This window comes from Petaurus breviceps, unplaced genomic scaffold (genome assembly GCF_028583685.1).
Source record: "Petaurus breviceps papuanus isolate PSGF00001 unplaced genomic scaffold, PetGlider_PUasm1.0 189, whole genome shotgun sequence".
Lineage (NCBI taxonomy): Eukaryota > Metazoa > Chordata > Mammalia > Diprotodontia > Petauridae > Petaurus > Petaurus breviceps.
The window spans coordinates 44,126,003-44,147,605 of NW_027185809.1; the positions used below are offsets into that span (position 1 = coordinate 44,126,003).

Genomic DNA, 21,603 nt, shown 5'->3' on the forward strand with positions numbered 1-21,603 from the left:
TTAGACTCCTGAAACTTTTCTGGGTGTCCTGGGGACTAAGAAATACATCCCCCAGTTCCAGTCCCACCCCTAGTAGCCCCCAAAGCTCCCTACAACTCAAACCATCCCAACAATAACTATCTGCAGCCAAAGCCAGAACCAGTAAACCTGGAGACTAGAGCAATTTTATTCTAATAGTTGCACTCTCAGCCACTATGGATAAATGAAAAAGGTATTCTTTGTCAGTACACCATGAGAGATGCATCAGGTACTGATTCAAATGATATACAATTCCCTGAAATAATAAAGAGGCACATGTATTCCTCAATGAGGGCAGTATTAATGGCAGGGGTGCCTCCCTCCACTGTTTTCTCTTATCTTCGTGCTTGTATGTGTGTGTGCCTGTGTACTTTCTAAACATTTGCACTCCATCCCATCCCAGCATTAAACTAAAATGAATTCATTTGCTACACCTCAAAATTTAATCACTTCTAGACTGGTGAGTCCATCTTTCTGCTTGCATCTTTTGGTTCCTATTAACTTAGGATTATTTTCATTAAAAAATGCTAACAACAAAAAAGTACCCACAGAAGCACCAAGACAGAGAAAGACTAGAAGAGCAAAGATTGGGATGGGCTTACCTGTTATTTTCCCTATTTCCTCCTTACTCAGCAGAGGGAAGACAGAAGGTGAATTCTTCTTGTCTAATGTACATTGTCACCCCCTGGCAAAGGAGCACCACCAAAAGGAATACACCAGAGCAAGGAGGCACTCAGATGTGGAAGAGGAAAAATCCTGAAAGAAACAGAAGCAAACTGAGGAATAAGAGAGTCTTGTCACCACTACTTGGGATCATGGAATCAGTCTAGAAGTCCCTTGAACTTCTTGTTAGGGACCTGAGGAGGCTGGTGCTGCTGCAGGCGGAGGAGTGATGCCATCAGTAGGAGGAGGTGGTGGGGGCTGTTGCTGCAGAGGAGGGGGATACATGCCATTGGGTGCTGCAAGGGGTACTTGTGGTCCAATGATGTTGCCAGGCATTGGTGGCATGACAGGTGGGGGAGGACCACCCCCAGAAGGATGGATATTGGCTGCAACAGCTGGAATCACATGGCCTGGCATGGGCTGTCCAGGCATCATGGAACCAGGACCTGGCATATGACCTGGTTGAGGGGGATGAGGAGGGGGCATCTGATGGTGCATAATGGGATAAGGAGGGGGCTGCTGATGAGGCAACATTCCTGGATGCCCTGGTGCTCCAATTGGGTTCATACCAGGTCCTCCAGAATGCTGGTGGGACTGCTGAGTGTTCTGCCTGTGCTACTGTTGCTCCGTTTGCTGGCGAGCCCTTAATTCAGCATATTTTAGCTGCTCCATGTGGAAGTTCTAGCGTTCAGTGAGTAACTGCTGTCTCTGCTGTTCTAAAGCCTCCTTCTCCCTGTCCATGATCGTTTCCAGTTCCTCAAAATGACGGAGTTTAATCTCCAATTTCTTCATTTGTGTCTCTACCAGCAGGGCTACCAGAGATTTGATCTTTCTTTCTTCTACAGCAGCAAGGTGCTTTGCTTTGGTGGCAGCTGAGGCAAGAGCAGCTGCTGCAGCTGTGGCTACATTTCCTTCAGAAATCTCATGCTCCACTTTCTTCTTTCCAGTATCATTCTCTCTCTCTTTACAGGTATCATTTTCCTTATTTTCTTCACCATCCTTCTATTCTGATTTGGTATCCTCATTAACTTCACTATCTTGTTCTTTCTCAATACTCTTATCATTTTCTCCATCCTGTATTTTATCATTTTCATTAATTTCATTTTCTCCTTTGTTTTCAACCTTTTCAGCCTGTTGTCCATCTGACTCTGTTTCCATTTTTTCTTCTTCAATACCATCAAGTTTCTGTGGTTCATCAGGACCAGTCCCAGCAATACAGCTACTCACTAGACCATATTTTGGATCTACTTTTCCAGAAGCTCTTGCTGCTTCCTGAACTTTCTTGCCATGAGCTTTAACTAATTCCAAAGGTACTTCTTCCCAGACCCAAGAAAACTCCTCTAATGCAGCTTTAGCTGCTGCAGATGCTACCCGTGGATCTCCAACAGATGCCAAGAATGCAACTGTACTCACCACTGGCTTTCCTGACTGACTGAAAGGGCCAGGTTGATAAGCCAGAGGTCCAAGGGAGGCATCTGCATTCTCAAGATAAGGGTCCTCAATGGGAAGTCTCAGAAAGTGGAGAATGCACTCATCCTGAGTTCGACTCCCAATACGTTCCGATACTTTATTCCAATAATCTTTGTACATCTCCAGGGCCTCTAAAAGCAGGAGTGGTTCCTGTTCAGTCCACTCTCTTCCAGCACTGGCTCCTTTACTTTCTGCTAAGGTTTTCTTGGAGTAAATGTCTGTGCGGAGACCAAAGTTCTGTAAGTCAGTAGGCTTCTCCTTATTTTTCTCAGGAAAATTTAGCATCTGCTGAGCAGCAGGGACCTGAGGTGTTCTGAGATGAAGAGGCACTAGCCCAGAGGGGGTATCAGCAAGGACATTGAAGTGAGGAGTTGGAGGAGGTCCCATTGCCATTGGTCGACTTTCTGGATCAACTTGGTAATTAACGAGCCCCCACTGTTCTAAAAAAGCATGAACCCTCATAATGGTACAGACATCTCCTGTCAAATTCCGCCTGCAAGCAGTGCTGGTCAAATACTCTTGAGGGTTTAAGCGGTATGTGTCAATCATGAAATTACGGTATGCCAAGTATATTTCTGGAGTTTTAGACTTGTTTTTCCCATTGAAAAACTCAGGAAGAGCACGATGTTCTATCACATGAATATGATTATAATCAAACCATGAAGCATAGCTCGGGATAATAATATGATTTGTTTGCTCTGTTACATTATCTTCACCAGGATCAATTGATCGACTCTGATCTCCTTTGCTGGGATCTTCATCTTCCTTTCCTCCTGTTGTCACTGTCTCTTTATCCTGTTCATCTAGATCTGCTACTGTTCCTCCTTTAACTGGTGTGTTTTCACTATCTTTCTTTGGGTTCACATTTTTAGGAAGTACCACTTCTTCTATGTTAGGTACAGTTGTTGGGTCTTCCATTTCCTTAGTAAGATCTTCCAGTTCATCCTCTTCTTTCTGACATTGTCTCTTCCCATAGAGACTAGCTTGTCCTTTCTTTCCAGTCTTTTTTCTTGATTCACCAGGAGTAGGAGGTGGAGGAGAAGGTGAATGTTTTCTCTTCCTTGTACTTGCTGCTGCTTTCCTATCTCTTCTCTCAGAACTATAGACTGGCTCTTCATTCTTTGTTGAGATGCACTGATGAAAACTAACTGGTTTCTTGTTCTCTTCCACCTCATAATCTTCTTCATTCATCCATTCTTTTAAAATATCAGTGTCTAAAATCCATTTTGCATGGACTTTCCATGGTTTTTCTGGAATGGGAGGTTCTTCAATTTCAGCATTGACATCACTAGCATGGACCCAAGTATCGTAGCTGTCTGGGTAAAATCCCCAGTGCACTAGCACCTGCTTGTCTTTTTTCATCACAGGTCTCAACCAATCTTCATCCTCCAGTGAGGTAGGATTAGGATAAATGTGATGAGAAGCTTTTGATTTTTCATCAGTGAATGTTCCCTGATGTCATTTGACAATGTTCTTTAGTTTGTTAGCCGTGTTTTTTCAATGTTCATAAATATCTCTACTTTACAATACATTCGGGAAGGATTCTGCAGGTCAAACCTTCTCCAGCCCTGTTCATTTTTATACTAGTAAGCAGCCCCAAGAATGTAACACAAGGTACCCCCCAGCTTTGAAATCCCTGAAGCACTTTGCCGGAAGCTTAGTGAAGGCAAGATTGGTGACATGTTTCCCAAAGGCATCTTCTTGAAACTGCAGAAGCTGTACTACTAGCCCAGGCAAAGTTTTATTTGTAGGAGCATCTGCTTGAACATACTTCTTGTAGTGCTTACCCAGCCAGACCCACACTGAGTCCAACTGGGAAACCATATCTGGGCTCTCCCAAAGCTTGCCTGCCGGCCGTCCTTCCACCTACACAGAGCCAGGTCCACAGCCGCCGCTGCCGGGCCCCCTTAAATGTAAATTTTAAATTAAAATCCCAGGGATGGGCAGAGAAGAAACAGGATTTCCCCACATCTCCGGCTCCCACCTCCTTCAATTCATTTAAAGGTGACTCCGAATAAACTTTGGAGCTATATAACCCACAAAATGACACAGAGAAGCTAAGCTCCCACTGAGGACAGCCTGGCAGGTCAGCAGGAAGCAGCCAGTGCAGCACTCTGGGAGCCGACCTCAGCCCTGAGCATGCAGGAGGTTTTAGCCTCAGGGAGACAACAGCCAGCCAATGGCTGGAGGGATTTCATATCACCAGCAGATGTGGCTGTTTCCAGAATTTTCAACACATAAATACTAAGGACAAAGTGAGAGGTCAGTATAGTGTGGACTTTGGGATCTAGTAGATTGGAAGTGTGGTCAAGGCTTTATCCCCTCGAGGGAGAAGCCACTGAGGTGCCCATGGCTGTGCAGCCTCCACAACATAGCAGCTTCAGCTCCTGGCCTACAGATTGTAGGGGGACCAAGCAACAATTCTGAGGGGTAATCACTCTTACTTTAACCTGCTTGGATTTGGATTGTGGTGTAGGGTGGAAATCCTTGGGTTTGTGACCAGCTTGCCATAGTGTGTGGAGGCTTCAGAGAGGGCACCAAAATAAAACCTTCAGCAGATGAGAAAACCCCAACAATTGAGACAAAGCTCCCCTGTCTGGTAGCAGAGTCCTACTGTAGCAAAAAATTTCAAAATCAAGTAATTGAGTTGCAACACGAGCAGGCAAATAATGCAAAGCAAGCAGAGCAATCCAATGTTACACTCCTATTTGGGGGACAAAAAAGATTAAAGTACAGAAACAGGAGGAAGACAATGAAGTCAGAACTCCTGCACAAAAAGCTTCCAAGAAAAATACGAGCTGGTTACAGGCCATAAAGAAGCTTAAGAAAGATTTTGAAAACTAAATAAGAGAAGTGGAGGAAAAATTGGAAAGAGAAATGAGAACAATGCAAGAAAATTATGAAATGAGAGTCAAGAACCTGACTGAAGAAAATAACACCTAAACAAATAGACTAACTCAAAAGGCAAAAGACGCTCAAAAAGATAATGAGGAGAAGAATAGCCTTAAAAAGCTAAATTTTCCAGATGGAAAAAAAAGTATCTCAAAAGCTCACTGAAGAGAATCATTTCTCCAGAATTAGATTGGAGCAAATGGAAGCTAGTTAAACAGATCCAAAAAATTGAAAAAAAAATAGAAAGCAATTTGAAATGTCTCATTGAGAAAACCACTAACATGGAACATAGATCCAGGAGACATAATTTTGAAAGTATTGGACTACCTGAAAGTCATGATCAAAAATAAAAGAAACTAGACATCATCCTTCAAGAAATTCTTGAGGAAAATTGCCCTCATGCTTTAGAACCAGAGGGCAAAATCAAGGTTGAAAGAATCCACCAATCACCTCCTGAAAAATACCCCAAAAAGAAAACTCCTAGGAATATTATAGCCAGGTTCCAGAATTACCAGATCAAGGAGAAAATATTACAAGCAATCAGAGAGAAACAATTTGAATATTGTGGAAACACAATCAGGATAACATAGGATCTGGCAGCTTCTACACTGAGATTCAAAGGACTTGGAATATGATATTCCAGAGGTCAAAATAGCTGAGATTAAAACAAAGAATCTACCCAGCCAAATTGAGTATCATGTTTCAGGGGAAAATATGGTCATTAAGTGAAATAGAGTACTTTCAAGCTTTCCTGATGAAAAAATCAGAGTTGAATAGAAAATTTGACATTCGTGTACAAGAAGGAAGAGAAGCATGAGAAGGTAAACAGGGAAAAGAAATCATAAGGAACTTATTGGAGTTGAACTATTTGCATTCCTATGTGGAAAATTATAATTTTAACTTATGAAACTTTTCTCAGTATGAGAATAGTTGAACGGAATAGAAATGTATACACACACACACACACACACACACATATATGAGGGTATATGGGCATATGAATTACATATGTGAGTGTATGTATATATCTATACAGCTACACATAGATAGAGGGCACAGGTTCAATTTAATAGGAAAGGATAATACTTAAAATGTGAAATTAAGAGGTGAGAGAGGCATATATTGAGAGGCGATAGGGAGAGACAGAATAGGGTTAACTGTCTCATACAGAAGAGGAAAGGGAAAGTGGTTACAATGGAGGGAAAAATTGGAAGGCAAAAGGGAATGGTTCAATCTTATTCTCATTGAATTTTGCTTCAGGAGGGAAGGACATACACACTAAATAGGGTATCTCACCCTATAGGAGATTAGGGGAGAAGGGGATGAGAGAGGGGTTGATGGAAGGGAGGGCAGGCTGAGGAGGAGGGAAGTTTGGGGTAACCACTTTTGAAAAGGGACAGGATCAAAGTAGAGAATAGATCAAGTGGGAGGTGGGATAGGAGGGAGGGAAATATAGTCAGTCTTTCTCAATATATCCACTATGGAAATGATTTGCATAGCTACACATGTACAACCTATATTGAATTGCTTATTCAATAATATATATATATATATATTACATTATATACATACATACATATATATGCTTTTATTAATACTATTTTACATGTAACTGGTAAATTAGATATACAGGCTCTAGGGCATAGACATCCACCGCGCCCTAGTGTAAAGTGGGAGGGGATATGGGAGAAGATATGGCAGAGAGCAGACTGGAAGAGGGGATATCCAGTGGGATCACTATTTTGGGGTGGTGGAAAACCTGGGAGAAAAATTGTAACTCAAAATCTTGCAGAAATTAATGATGTAAACTAGAAGTTAATAAAGCATTTGATTAAAAAAAGGTCAAACAAATAAAACCTCCAATGAGGAATAATCTGGCACCACAAACCCCCTCCCCCCCAAAAAAAAAAGAAAGAAAAAGAAAAAAATCCTCAGGACCACATGAACTTACAAGTGAATTCTATTAACCATTTAATGAACAATTGATAGCACTATACAAATTATTTGAAAAATATATAAAGAACGATGTCATGAAATTCTTTTTTGGACACAAATATGGTTTTAAAACTTAAGTCAAGGGAAGCAAAAAAAGGAGAAAGTACAATAAAATAAATTTCTGAATGAATAACATTGAAAAAATTTAATAAAATATTAGTAAATATTACAGCAATACCTCTCAAAAACTGTATGCTCTGACCTTGTGTGGGGCTGATTCAATATTCAGAAAAATATAAGCATAATTGTCCATATCAATAACAAAACTTCAAAATCATATAAATATCAATAGATGAAGAAAAAACTTTTGTAAAATAAAGCATCCATTCCTATTAAAAATAGAAAAAAAGCATAAAGGTAATGGAAGCCTTTCTTAAAATAATAAGCAATATCAGTCTAAAACTAAGAACAAGTATTTTCAATAATGAGGATAAACGGAAGTCTTCCCCAAAAAGATCAGGAGTGAATTCAGAATGTCCATTGTCACTAATATTATTCAACTTTGAGTTAGATATGCTAACTGTTTCAATAAGACTTGAAAAAGTAATTGGAGGAATTAAAATATTCAGTGAGGAAACAAAATGTTTACTTATCGTAAATTATATGAAGGCATACTTAGAGGATCTTAAAACAACTGAGGAATTTAGCAAAGTTTCAGGATATAAAATAGACCCACAGAAATAATCAGCCTTTCTATATCCTGCCAACAGAATCCATCAGTAAGAGACTAGAAGTGAAGTTTTATTTAAAATAACTGCAGACTACATAAAATACTTGCATATCTATCTGCCAAAATGAACCAAGGGACTATGTAAACAAAATTGCAAAACACTTCTCCCACCAAAAAAAAAGAAAAACAGATCTAAGGAACTGTAGAAAATTTAATTACCCAATGGTAGAACCAACCAATATAATAATAATTACCATTCTACTTCAGTTAATTTACTTATTCATTCTCATACCAATCAAAGTGCCAAAGAATTACTTTATAGAGCTAGAAAAGGTAGCAACAAAATTCATCTAAAAGAAAATGTCAAAGATATCAAAGACATCAATTTTAAAAATGTAAAAGGAGGGAGCCTGGTAGTACCAGATTTGAAGCTATATTACAAAGTACTTATCATAAAACGAATCTGGAACTATCTAAGAAATGAGTGGTAGATCCATGGGATCGATTAAGTATATGGTACACAACCATAAATTACCATAGCAATCCATTGTTTGAAAAATCCAAAGATACTTGAATTGGGGCTAGGAACTCACCATCTGACCAAAAATGCTGGGAAAATTGGAAAGCAGTTTGGAAGAAAGTAGGCATATACCAAAATCTCACACAATATATAAAATAAACATAAATACATGATTTATACATAGAGGTGATAGTAAATAAATTAGGGAAACATGAAAAAGTGTACTTGCCATAACTATGAATGAAGAATTTATGTCCAAGCAAGAGACAGAGAGAAACACAGGAAGCAAAATGGATATTTTGATTCCATGAAATTAAAAAAGGTTTCTATAAACAAAAACTAATTATGCCAAAATTAAAAGGAATATAGGAAACTGGGAGAAGATTTTACATCAAATTTATGTGATAAAGGCCTCATTTATCAAATGCATTAAGTGACTAAGTGTAATGGCTAGCAAAGACGTTCTTAGCACCTTCTTTCAGCTATTTAATTATTTAACACCTTGTTTCAGTCCAAGTTTCTTCTGAGGCTTACCCATCATTATATCCAGTCTTTGTTAAGAAACAGAAATTGTGAAACCCACAGTGGGAGGATCCTGCTGACACAACAGGAAGGAGTGGGACAGGGAGGAGCTAATGACCATATATAAGGAGAAGCCCAAGCTGGGAGTAAGCAGAAATGAGAAGGGAACACTTGTGGTGACAGAGTTGAGAAGAAGAAAACTGGTGGTATCCCAGCACTCTTGTTTGTCTGTTTGGTCTGTATTGATTTGTGTTTGTAACACTTTGTCCCAGAAGCCCTGGGACCTTCCTGGAAGCCCTGAAAGAGTATTTTCTTGTTGTCTGTTTACAGAAGTCCTGGAGGAGGGTTTTGGAAGTCCTGGGACTATATGATGATTTCTGTTGAGTTCTCAGACTTTGGAGTCTGTGTTGATTTCACAGATAGAAAGTTAATCAATGATTGTGCCAGCAATGTGCATGAGTGTTGTTTTGGCTCTGTTAAACTTTGTCTTCCCAGAAACAGAATGTATGAAGGACTTGAGGTGGATTGGAAACTGTGAACTTCAGTGTGGAATGCTTACTGGACAAGGAACTTGACTAGGAGCTGAACAAGAGGCCGAGAGGTGCCTACTTTTGAATCCAGGTGACAGTTGGGTAAATTCAGGAAAAAAGTTGGGATCATGGGAGAGATCATGGAATTTGGGAGTCAGTCTTAAGTCAAGATGAAAAGACCTCACCTCGGTTACTTAATACTGACGGAGAAGATCATGATACAATGTGATCTAGGGGTGGGAGAACTTTGAGCTTTGTACTTTGTGTCCCTTAAGGAGGCTTGCTCCATAAGTATGATTGAGTTAAGGACTTACTGAATGATACCTTTTGTTTAAAATTACATGGCCACTTTGGTGAAAACTATGTGGCCATTGTAGTGATAAGTTGTTATGTTATAACTTTATGAATGCTATATTTTGGTTTATGTGAATGTTTTGTCTTAGTTTATTAATAAACGAATAAAGAGTTCACTATAGTATGTGATCAGAACCTTAAAGCTATTCACAGCAGCAGTCCTGGAGAACTGCTCATGCTTGGCTTTACAATAAGCCAAGTTTATAAGAATAAGTGACATTCTCTCGTTTTGAAATGATCAAAGACTATAAACAGGAAGTTTTCACAACAAGAAATCAAAACTATCAAAGTAACATGAAAATACTCCAAGTATTGATTCTAGAAATGCAAATTAAAGCAACTCTGAGATTTTACCTTATACCTCTCAGATTGGTTAATATGACAGGAAAAGAAAGTGATAAAAGTTGGAGGGAATGTAAAAAAATAGTTACACAAATGAGCCATTGGAGAAATTGTAACTGATCCAAAGAACAGTCTGAAATTACATCCATAGGCTATAAAACTATGTACACTCTTTCATGCAGTGATATCATCACTAGATTGTTTTCCTAAAGAGAATTTTACAAAGGTGGGGGGGCATATATAAACAAACATATTTATAGCAGTTCTTTCTGTGTTGGCAGCGAATTGAAAATTGAGAAGATACCTATCAATTGGAGAATTGCTAAACAAATTTTCATGTACTGTGTATTTTCCTCCATCCCATTTTTTCTGCATTTTCTTCTCTTTCTTTTCATCCTCTCCATCCACAAAAATTTATTTTGCTTCTCATCACTTTCTCCTTTAATATGTTCTCTCTTTTATTTCCCCTTCTTTCTTTACTCTTATCTCCTTTGTCTTCTATTTTGATATTGAGTAAAAGTGACATTTCTGTTCATACTGAGTGTGTGTGTGTATGTGTGTGTGTAGGTATGTCCATGTCTATGTATGTGTGTATAGATAGATAGATGTAGGCATAGGTAAACATATTCTTCCTTTTTTGAGTCAGAATGAGGTTCAAGCATTGTTGATACTTCCTTCCACTTTCCCCTCCCCTATAAAAGCTCTTCCTTATATGCCTCTTTTACAATTTTCCTCATTTTGTGTCTTCCTTCCACCTTCTCCCAATTCATCCTCCTATCAGTTCCCATCCTTTTTTTGGAGATAACTCCAACATTGTCAAACCATACACAACTTCTTTCTATGAAATTTCCCATTAACTGCCCAATAATTTTAAAGCTCTCAGGAGTTACAAGTATCATCTTCTCATATATGAATGTAAACAATTTAGCCTTACTGCATCCTTTATGATTACTCTTTCATGCTTTACCTTTATATGCTTCTCTTAAGTCTTTTGTTTGGGGGTCAACAAAGTTTGAATGTCACCTTTTCTATTCAACTATGGTCTTTTAATCAAAAATGCTTGAAAATAGTCTATTTAATTGAATAATCATTTTCCTTTAAAGGATTATATTCGATTTTGCTAAAGAGGAGATTCTGCACTGTAATTCTAGCTCCTTTTTCTTCAATAATATATTCCAAATCCTCTTCCCCTTTAACACAGAAGCTGATAAATCTTGTGTAATTCTAACTGTTGCTCCACAATGTTTTAATTCTTTCTTTCTGGCTCATTAAGAATTTTCTCTTTGACATGAGAACTTTGGAATTTAATTATAATATTGCTGGAAGTTTTCATTTTGGCATCTCTTTTAGTAGGTAATCGGAAGAATCTTTTCAGTTCTATTTTACACTTTGAATCTAAGATTGCAGGGCAGTTTTCCTTGATAACTTCTTGAAATATGATGCCTACACTTTCTCTTTGATCATGATTTTTAGGAAGACAAATAATTCTTAAACTATCTATCCTTGACATATTTTCCAGATTATTTTTTTCAGATGAGATATTTCACATTTTTTTCTATTCATTCTTTTGACTTTGTTTTATTGTTTCTCGATGTTTTGTGGACTCATGAGCTTTCAGTTGTGCAATTCTAATTTTAAGCAATTATTTTGTTCAGTGAGATTTTGTAGACTTTTTCCCCATTTAGTGAATTCAGTTTTTTTATTTTTATTTTTTGCTTTATAGAGGGGGAAAAGGCAGGGCAATTGTCATTAAGTAACTTGCCCAATGTCACAGGGCTAGTAAACGTTAAGTGTCTGAGATTGGATTTGAACTCAAGTCTTCCTGACTCCAGGGCTAGTGTTCTATTCACTGACTCACCAAGCCAACCCCACAATTCTACTTTTTAGGGAGTTCTTGAGTGAATTTTTGGATCTGTTTACTTTTTGAAAAAAAAAAAAGGTTTTCTAAGGAGTTCTCTTCAGTGGATTTTTATATCTCTTTAAAATTTGGCTAATTCTGGTTTCTAAGCTGTTATTTTCTTTGGCATATTTTACCAAGCTGTTGACTTCATAATTTTCCGCATAACTCTCATTGCATTTCCCAACTTTTTTTCACTACTCTTTTCTTTTTCTTTCATTTCGTCACGAAGTTCTTGTTTAATTTCAGGTCAATTAGCATTTTTCTTCAAGGCTTGTTTATAACTGTGTCTCCCCCCTCGTCCCTATTACTGTCTTCTGATTTTATGCATGATTCTTCCCTACTACTGAGGTAGCTTTTTAGGGTCAAATTATTATTATTTTTTTGTCATTGTTGCTTTCTTTTTTGTCTCAGTCTATTCCTTGACTTTCAATTCTTTGTTAAAGCTGGGCTCTGTTCACCTGGGAGTAAGGAGCCATTGTGCCAGGTTTATGCTTTTTTTGTGCTGCTGAGTTATTTCTGGTGGTCTCATAGCTTTTGATTATTCAGAGTTGATGTGATCCTGAGAGAATTGTAGTTACTGCTCTCCTAGTGTTCACTCTGATCTTCACAAGAGCACCTAGTCCCCAACAACCAACAAGTGTTAGTAGTTCTATTGACTTAGAATTAAATTATTAACTTATTAGTTCTATTGTTTTGAAAAGGTAACCAGGGACTCTCCTCCCTTGTGACTTATCATCAGTGAGCATTTTGGCCCTGGAACTGTGACCTAGAACTTTGTTGGGGCAATAAAATTACCAATCAGTGACATCTGTACTCAGTGCCAGGAAAGGGGGCCCAGTAATCTTGGCTGAGAACTTTCCAGCTGTTGGTGCTGTGGCCCCTATTGCTGCTACTGTGTGTATGTTCAAAAGAGGCCTCCATTCAGCTGTCACAAAGTTTTCCTGTTAACCTCTTTTCTTAGGCCAGAAAAAAAAATCTCACCCCAACTGTGTGTTGGCTCTGCCATTCAGAAATTTTATTTGAGACATTATTTTAAGCATTTTTTAAGGGGAATGTTGGTAGAATTTTCTGGGTAGCTACCCCTAATCTTCCATTATGGCTCTGCTCCTTAAAAATGGATTTTATAATTTTTTTACATGTGTTTGAGGAAGAGTTAATGAAATAGATGGAAAAATAAACAAATTAAAAATACTAAGAAGTGGGCAAGGAGGAAACTGAGGAATGAATATAGATAATCAATTCTAATAATAGAAAGGAAATCATATTGTTTTTGTCTTTTTATCCCTAATGCCTAGTGCAGTGGCTTTCACAAAGAAGATGTTTATTAAATGCTTGTTGCCTGACTTAAAATGGAGGGGAGAAAAACAGGGTACACAAGCATCAATTAAGACATTTTCTGATGTAACAAAAAAGTGAAAAGCAGATTTCAGAAGAAAGGATTCCACAGTGGTGGACAAGTCATCTATTATTCATCACCAAAGATGACAATGATATTTCACTCATTGTATCTGTCTCTATGACATTGCTGAATCTCTGAAATGAATTCTTTACTTACTTAAAAAATCATCTTTACTCTTAGGGGAAAAATAAAGAAGGATGATTGGCTAGATTGAGATATACAGTTGAATGAACAATCATTTCAGTTGGTTCATCACTACATCAAATACACACACATTACATAGATACACACACAAATATATATATATATATATATATATATATATATATATATATATATATGTATATAACAACCATCAACTGTGGCTAATTCGGTTAGAAGAGATACAACATGGTTGCAGGGTCAGAGTATTTTGTAATACTAGGGAAGACATGGATAAGCTTGCACATCATGAATACAGTCAGTACATGTGGGGCTAGGTCCTGTGAATAGGAGATATTGAATATGAAGAATAAAGACAGAATGATAGAGTTCAAGCTGTAGTAAGTGATAGAAGGGAACAGGACCAAAGGAGTAAACTGAGGAAGTAGCAAGGAGGATTACCTCTTCACATACATTGGCAAAAGAGATTGTGTTCCATGTTAAAGAGGAATTCTGAGGTCTGCAAAACAGAGGAGATGGAGTTTCTGTATAATTACCGTTTTATTCTCAGTAAAATAAATGGCAAAATGTTTTTTCAAAGGGGAACTGAAAGGAAATATGTAAAGATCATGTAGTACAAAGTATAAAAATGACTAAAAACATTGTTTGGAATTGTTGACATGCATATTCTCCCATATAATGACCATTGAAAATTAGATAATATAAAGAATTATTTAAAGAACTAAGGAAATAGATAACATTATCAAGTGATCTCATCATAAGCTCATTGGATAAATAGAAACAGATATATAGATATACATATGTAGATATAGACATTTCTGTGTGTGTATGTGTGTGTGTGTGTGTGTAGTCTTTGTTTCTATGACATATAGCAAAGCACACAGCACATAGAAGGTGTTTACTAAATGGTTGTTCATTGATCAAGAATGTATAGCAGTACCCAAAGTCAAGATTCTTTGTAGGAAGCAAGGTCTTTTAGTTGTTCCTCACTCAGGATGATATTGTGCTTTTTTCATCCATCCTTTTGATACTGTAGAAACTTGAAAATGAGACCTTTACTCATTACTAAAAGAGTTCATCTTTACTCACAGAAAAAAAAGGGATTTTCTAGATTGGGATATACAGTCAAATGGACAACCCATTATGTGGGCCCATAAGTACATCATAGAAAGATGATGCAGATGACCAGGATAATGTCCAACTGGATTGCCTTTAAGCATTACACTGTGCTTAAATGTTTTGAAAAATTATTTTTGTTTATAGTTTTATTTTTTTCATTATCTCCATTTCCGAAATTCCCCCTTTTTTAACTTTCCTAGCAATCCATTTCTTGGAACAAAAATTTCAAAAGAAATGACAAAAAATCAGTTTATCAAAGCCAATCAGCATATCATTGTGTCTTTCTATACGCACCAATTCCTATACTTCCACATAAAGGTGAAGGATATGTGTTTTATAAACTATTTCCTGGGGTGGGGACAAGCTTGGTAATTACAATGTATATATTATTTTATTGATTCCAAAGTTCTCCCTGAAAGATAGACCCATTGATTTAATACTAATAACTTTCTGGTAATGCTTTCTGAATGAAAGATACAGAATATTTGTATTAATTTGTGAGTCAACCAAAGGTGATAGAGAGGCATATGGGAGTATAAGTAGTATGCAAGATATATTATTCAAGAAGAATTGCTCTCAGGTTGCATTAAAGCAGGTAGTTGATGCAGTGAATAAAGCACCCAGCTTGGAGTCAGGAAAACCTGAGCCTAGATCTGACCTCATACACTTACTGTGTGACCTTGGACAAGTAATTTTACCTCTGTTTCCTCAACTACAAAATGAGTACAATAATAGCACCTTATTTCTCAGGTTTGTTGTATATGACAAATGAAATAATGTTTATAAAATGCTTAGCACAATCTCTCTCTTTATGTATATATATATATATAACATTTATAGTCATATACATATATACACACACTATATACATATATACGTATGTATGTAGACATATAGGTCGATTACTTGGCAAAGATACTAAAGCAGTATCCCATATCCTTCTCCAGTTCACTTTCTAAATGAGGAAACAGAGGCAAACAAGATTAAGTGACTTGCTGAGGGTTATACAACTAGTTAGTGTCTAAGGCCAGTTTTGAACTCAAGAAGATGAGTCTTCCTGACTCCAGGCCCAGTGCTGTATCCACTGTGCTACCAAGTTATGTATATCTAGATAGACATAGACACATTGACTGACAGACAGACAGATAGATAGATGATAGATGGATAGATAGATAGATAGATAGATAGATAGATAGATAGATAGATAGATAGGTAGATAGTTGTCGGTCAATAGATAGAAACACACATACATGCATACATATATACCAATTGTTATAGTTATCATACATCAACAAATATATCTATGGTTGGAAACAAGTTAAATCCATTGTGTATAGAAGGTTAAGTGATGTATGCTCCATTGATATTATAACCTATGAAGAAATCTAGAAGAAGGCACTTGTGTGAGTAAATCCCTTCTTGTGAATTTGTAAAAAGTACATGGGCAAGAGCTAAACAGCATGAGAAAAAATAGATAATTACCTACATCCTTGGATTGAGTACTCACATCACTAATCTCACAGGTTCATCATTCTTTCCATACTCCCTTGTATAGAAGCTATTTATGTGTCATACTTCTTGAGGATAGATTTCTTTTCTAAGAATAATTGAAATACCAGAAGCTCAGTGATAATTTTAATACTGAAAGAAACACTGAAATTTATTTCTTTCAATTATTTAATTTTGCACATAAAAACCGAGGATGAATGGTTCCTTGTACATGGTCATATAAATCCAAAATTCTTACTCTCTTTTAATATTGGTTGAATTAATAAATAGAATGACAATCTCCAGGGATATTTTTTAATCACAATTGTTAGAGTTGTTTTGAATCATTTGTCATTCCTGCATATATCTATATCTATATTTGTATCTATATCTATCTAATCTATTATACATATTATATATATATATATATATAAAGGGAGAGAGTTAAATTTTGAAAATCTAATTATATATAACAACAAAAATGCCTGAATTCAGATTCTAAGCCTATTTTAGAGAAGGAAGAGTTTAACTTGATTTTAACCTGTAGTCTGCTATAGTACATTTGTTCAAAACTCATACTTAAACCAAGGAACTACCCCAACAGGATAACTCATCAATATCAAAATTATTAACTTCCTCATATTTCTGACTTGATTGTATTCAATCCTTCTGTGAACATACACAGATATATTCTCTTTATCAATATAAATTGTAAATCTTCTATAAATATGAGTGAATGTTTCTTTGACTCCCAACACTGCAAAATAAATAAATGATTCTTTGGTCAAGTTGGTGAACAGTCTCTCTAGATTTAAGCTGTTTCTCAGATAGCAAAAATGCTGTGTTATCACTCACTACATTCTTGAAACGTTCCCAACTTGAGAGACCTTGTTAGAGCTTTCAGGAATTGATTCCTAGAACCATCATACCAAAATGAAGTTTCAGATTTAGTTTAGAGAAGATTATTTTCTCTAGTAAAAGTGAAAAATGATTGACAGAAAATTGAAAACATTAAATCAAAGATATCTCTCAAATTCTTCCTAATGTTATTTCTTTTCCTCTGGAGACATCCATCAACTATTTGTTAGCATATATGAGTTCATTTAATTCTAAATTTAGAATCATTTAGCAGCATTTGAATATCTAGCTCTCATCTTAAAGAGATAGCACATGTGGAAAAGATATGAAATTGTCTAATACTTATGAAATAGTGCCATGATTATTATAAGGCTAATTAGTGCTAATATAAAGTCATATATATATGTTTAGGTAATATTTATATGGCTATATTATATATGCTATATGTGCATATACATGTGTGACATAACATATGATAAACTTAAAGGTAACATGCATTTGTGTGTGTTTGTATAAAACTGAGAAATCTGAAAAATAAAACTATGAGAGTGAAGGAAATGAAGTTTTGTTTACATTGATTAGTAGGTGTCTGAAACAAATGCTAACAAGTGTAAATCCATGGCCAATTTTAGAAGCATAAAGATTGTTCTTATGCACAAATAACGCAGATTTGTATCCAGGGAATGATGAGTTGCTGAAAATTATTTCCTCTGTTTTCCTAGTGAATACAAATAGAATAAAATCAGTTTCAATTGATTGGGTATTACCATCAACAGTTGATGACAGGAGGAGATAATAACTGGTTTGATTTATGGTCACATATGCTGTATGTTACAATTGCTCCTAAACATTGCTTCTTATACATTTTTTTTACCCTAAAACAATGTTGGTTGTTCACAAATTCTCCTTTCCTACCCCCAACTAGACTGTCTGTTTAATTTTTTATGGAAATATTTATGGAAGCAAAACAAAATGGACCATTGAAGCAATTATTTATGCAATTCAGACACCACAACATCCCTGTTTTAGAGAGAGAATTATTTTGGTGACTCAGTTGTTAAGAGGCACTGTATACTTAATTTAAATTTTCAATCTGATTCATGGAAATATTTGGAATGCCTAATTCCACTCACTAAGATTTTTTTTTTCAATAAAATATAGTTCCTTGTAGAAAATCCAAAAATAAGTAATTCATTTACTTGTGAGGATGCAAATTCCATATTACTTAAGTTATTTTTGATGGAGACTGGATGAATAATTACTGTAAAATTTTAGACTTGTAAAAAATTCTGAAGTCAAAATCAGTTGTCCAAAAGTGTAACTCCCCTTTATAGCATCACTAATGAGTGGTCAGGAAGCTTCACACAATTGGGAAATCATTACCCTTCTAAGGCAGTTCTTTCCAATTTTGGAATTATTAGGGAATATTTTTCACTTTATTCTTTATGGAAATTTTCTTTAGAAATCTTTATCCTTTTTAGGCACTGTAGGTTCAAATGAAATCAGCAGAATTTATATTCCATATGGCTTTTCAAATATTTGAAGAGCATTTGTGTTCTCCCTAAATGTTTTCTTTTCCAACTCGAACCATTCCATCGTTACGTCAAAAAATTGTCATATGATATGACCATTTTCACCATCTTGGTGACTCTTCTCTGGACTCACTTTAGTTTGTCAATTTCCTTACTAAAATGTGGTATATAGAATAAGACAGAAGACTCTATTATTGGTGCTATAAAGCTAAAACACTGTGGAAATACCACCTTGCTCTGGCTGCTACTTTCAATACTTTTTGAAGATCAAATTATCATCTTGGGTTGCCCATCATGCTTTCTCCCACATTGCACTTGCTGCCCTTAAAGAGTCCAAGATCATTTTAACATGAATTTCTTAAAAGCCAGAAATGCTCTATCTTGTGATTTTATGTCTTATTTTTGAACACGGGTGCAGGACTTTTAATATTATTCTTATTAAATTTCTCATTGCTTTATACAATTCACCTTTTTAAGCTGTCTATTTTTTCATCATTTTAATTTGGTCACAAATGTATTAGTTGCTTTTTATAATTTCTTCTCTTCCACAAATTCGAAAAGCAAGCTATCAGATCATAGGACTGAGAAGTATGGGAGCCCACAGGGGTTACCTCATCCAAATCTCTCATTTGACAAATGAGTAAACCATGAATGAAAGAGATTAAATGCCTTTTTGAGAATCACAAAATTGCCACATTGCATACCTAGGATTTACAAATATTCCTTTCTGTGTCTGCTAAAACTACACCTATGAAAAGAAATTTTGTCCTTCCCCCAATTCCTCTAAATTTGATGGAGGGCTTCCACTCTGAGATTATCTCACTTATCTTATATTTATCTTGTTTGTATATAGGCTTTTGCATATTGTCTCCCTCATAATACTGTGAACTCCTTGAGAGCAGGTTCTGTTTTTATTGTTGTTTGTTTTCTTTCTTTGCATTCCTAGCACTTACTACCATCTGGCACATAATGAAAAACAAAGAATTATATTTAAAAAAAAAAGAAGATGCATTATGGTGTAATGGATGGAGAGTTAGCTTCAAAATCAATAAGATCTGCATTCAAGCGCAAACTATTGACTACTAGATTGCTAAGTGGTTAGAGTACTATGCTTAGAGTCAGGAAGATCTAACTTCAAATCCAATCTCAGACACTTACTAATTATGTGACCTTGGGCAAGTCACTTTACTCTGTTTGCACTGGAGGAAGCAAGGTGACTCACTGAATAGTGCACTGGGCCTGGAGTCAAGAAGACCTGAATTGAAATCTGGCCTCAAACACTCATTAGTTTTGTGATTCTGACCAAACCATTTAACTTCTGTTTGCCTTGATCCACTAGTGAAGGAAAGGCATACCACTCCATTATCCTTGCCAAGAAAACCCCTTATGGGATCATGAGGTGTTGGGCGCAACTACTCAACCTAACAACAAATGACTCATGGCTATATGACTCTGAGAAAGTCACTGGGTTGGGTGCTTCCCCTTACTTTCTAAGGCTTCAAGTCACAGAATGGGTGCCATTTTGCATTATCTAGGTGAGTTTACTCACTGGAAGTGCCCTACACCATTGATCTGTTTTGGTAAACTCTTCAATGGGTGCCCTCTACAATGTGAAATCAAAGAGCATGGAAAAACAAAACAAAACATAGGAAGTATGACAGGATCATAGGATCCCCCAAACCTCAGAAATCATCTGGATAAACTAGAATCCATGACAAGTAATCACTCAACATCTACTTAACGAACTCGAGGCACTACTACTCGAGGTGCTCCACTTACTCTTGGAACACGCCAATTGTAAGCAAGCTTGTCTTACAACTAACTGAACCCTGCCTTTCTACAACTTGCACTCATCTCTACATCTTTGAGACCTACTCAAGAGTGAGTCTACTTCCTATACTTCCACTGAAATAACTGATTAATAGAGTGAATAGCAGAGAGATAGAGGCAGCACTCCACTTTAAAGATCTCCCTCCAGAGTAATGGATATTCTTCTGGACTGGTCATTTAATGATTCCTGAGCACTTCTATATATGTTGCAGTCCACAATATTCCATCTTGTCCATAAAGCCATGGTAAGAAATTCCACTAAATACCTTGATAAAATCCTAAGGTGAAGATATCTGACTTTGACATTTTAAAAGATCTGCGACAAAGGAGATATTTGTAAATCACTTAGCATGGTACTTGGCATTTAGTAGACTGTATATAAATGCTTACTCCCTACCACTTTCCTCTTCCTTCCTTCAGGTGCCTTTTCTGTTGTTTTTTTAACTATTAGAATGTAAGCTTTTTGAGGATAGATATTATTTTCCTTTTTGCTTGTTTTTGTATCCACATCTCTTACCATAGTACCAGGTAAATAGTAATCACTTAATAAATGCTCTTTGTCTTACTATCTATATAATCTGATACAAGTCACTTAACCTCTAAGACTTGGTCTTCTCAAGTGTAAAATAGGGAAATAATATTATCTATCTAACAGAGTTGTTGGGAGGATCAAATCAGATCTTAGAAATAGAGCATGGAAGTTATAGAAAAAATAGTAATGCATTTCATGAATGTTATTAGAATTAACTGCAAGAGATAAAACATTAAGACTTCACATTTGTAGAGAACTGCAGGTTAAAATATCATTAACATGTCTTCCAGGTGGAATAACTTAGAGGATTTTAGAGATTCCATCTCTTGGATTTTATTTTGGAGATTCCATTGTTGTTATGATTAGTCTTTTTAGAGAAGAATATCAGTAGTAAAGATAAAATCCTATTTTAACAAAATTAGCCTCTGTCCTTAAGAGATATGTTATTGCCTCAGTGTGAGTATTTCAAACACTAATGCAAATCTCAGATTCTATGATTTAATCAGTGTTTTTCTAGAGTTCTTCAAAAAATAGCAGCAGCAACAACACAAACTCATTGCCTTATTAACCCTATTGGTTAAATTCTTTTAACCTTGCTAGGCTGTTTATACACACATGTACATATGCATGTATACAGACACATACACATATGAACATTACTAACTCTATATTTGAAAACTTTTGAAGTTTGAAAAAAATATCAAGGTTGTATTCTGCTGACTTGGTCTTGTAGAACACAGATTCACTTCCTTGTCACAATAACAAGAGGGTGACATGATTAAAAAATTCCACTGGTCCATAAACAGT

General features: G+C 36.2%; 1 pseudogene; it reads right to left on the reverse strand.

The window, feature by feature from the left end:
• Positions 1–301: 301 nt before the first annotated feature.
• On the reverse strand, positions 302–8,766 carry LOC138163951 (SWI/SNF complex subunit SMARCC1 pseudogene; annotated as a pseudogene).
• Between the last annotated feature and the right edge of the window lie 12,837 nt (positions 8,767–21,603).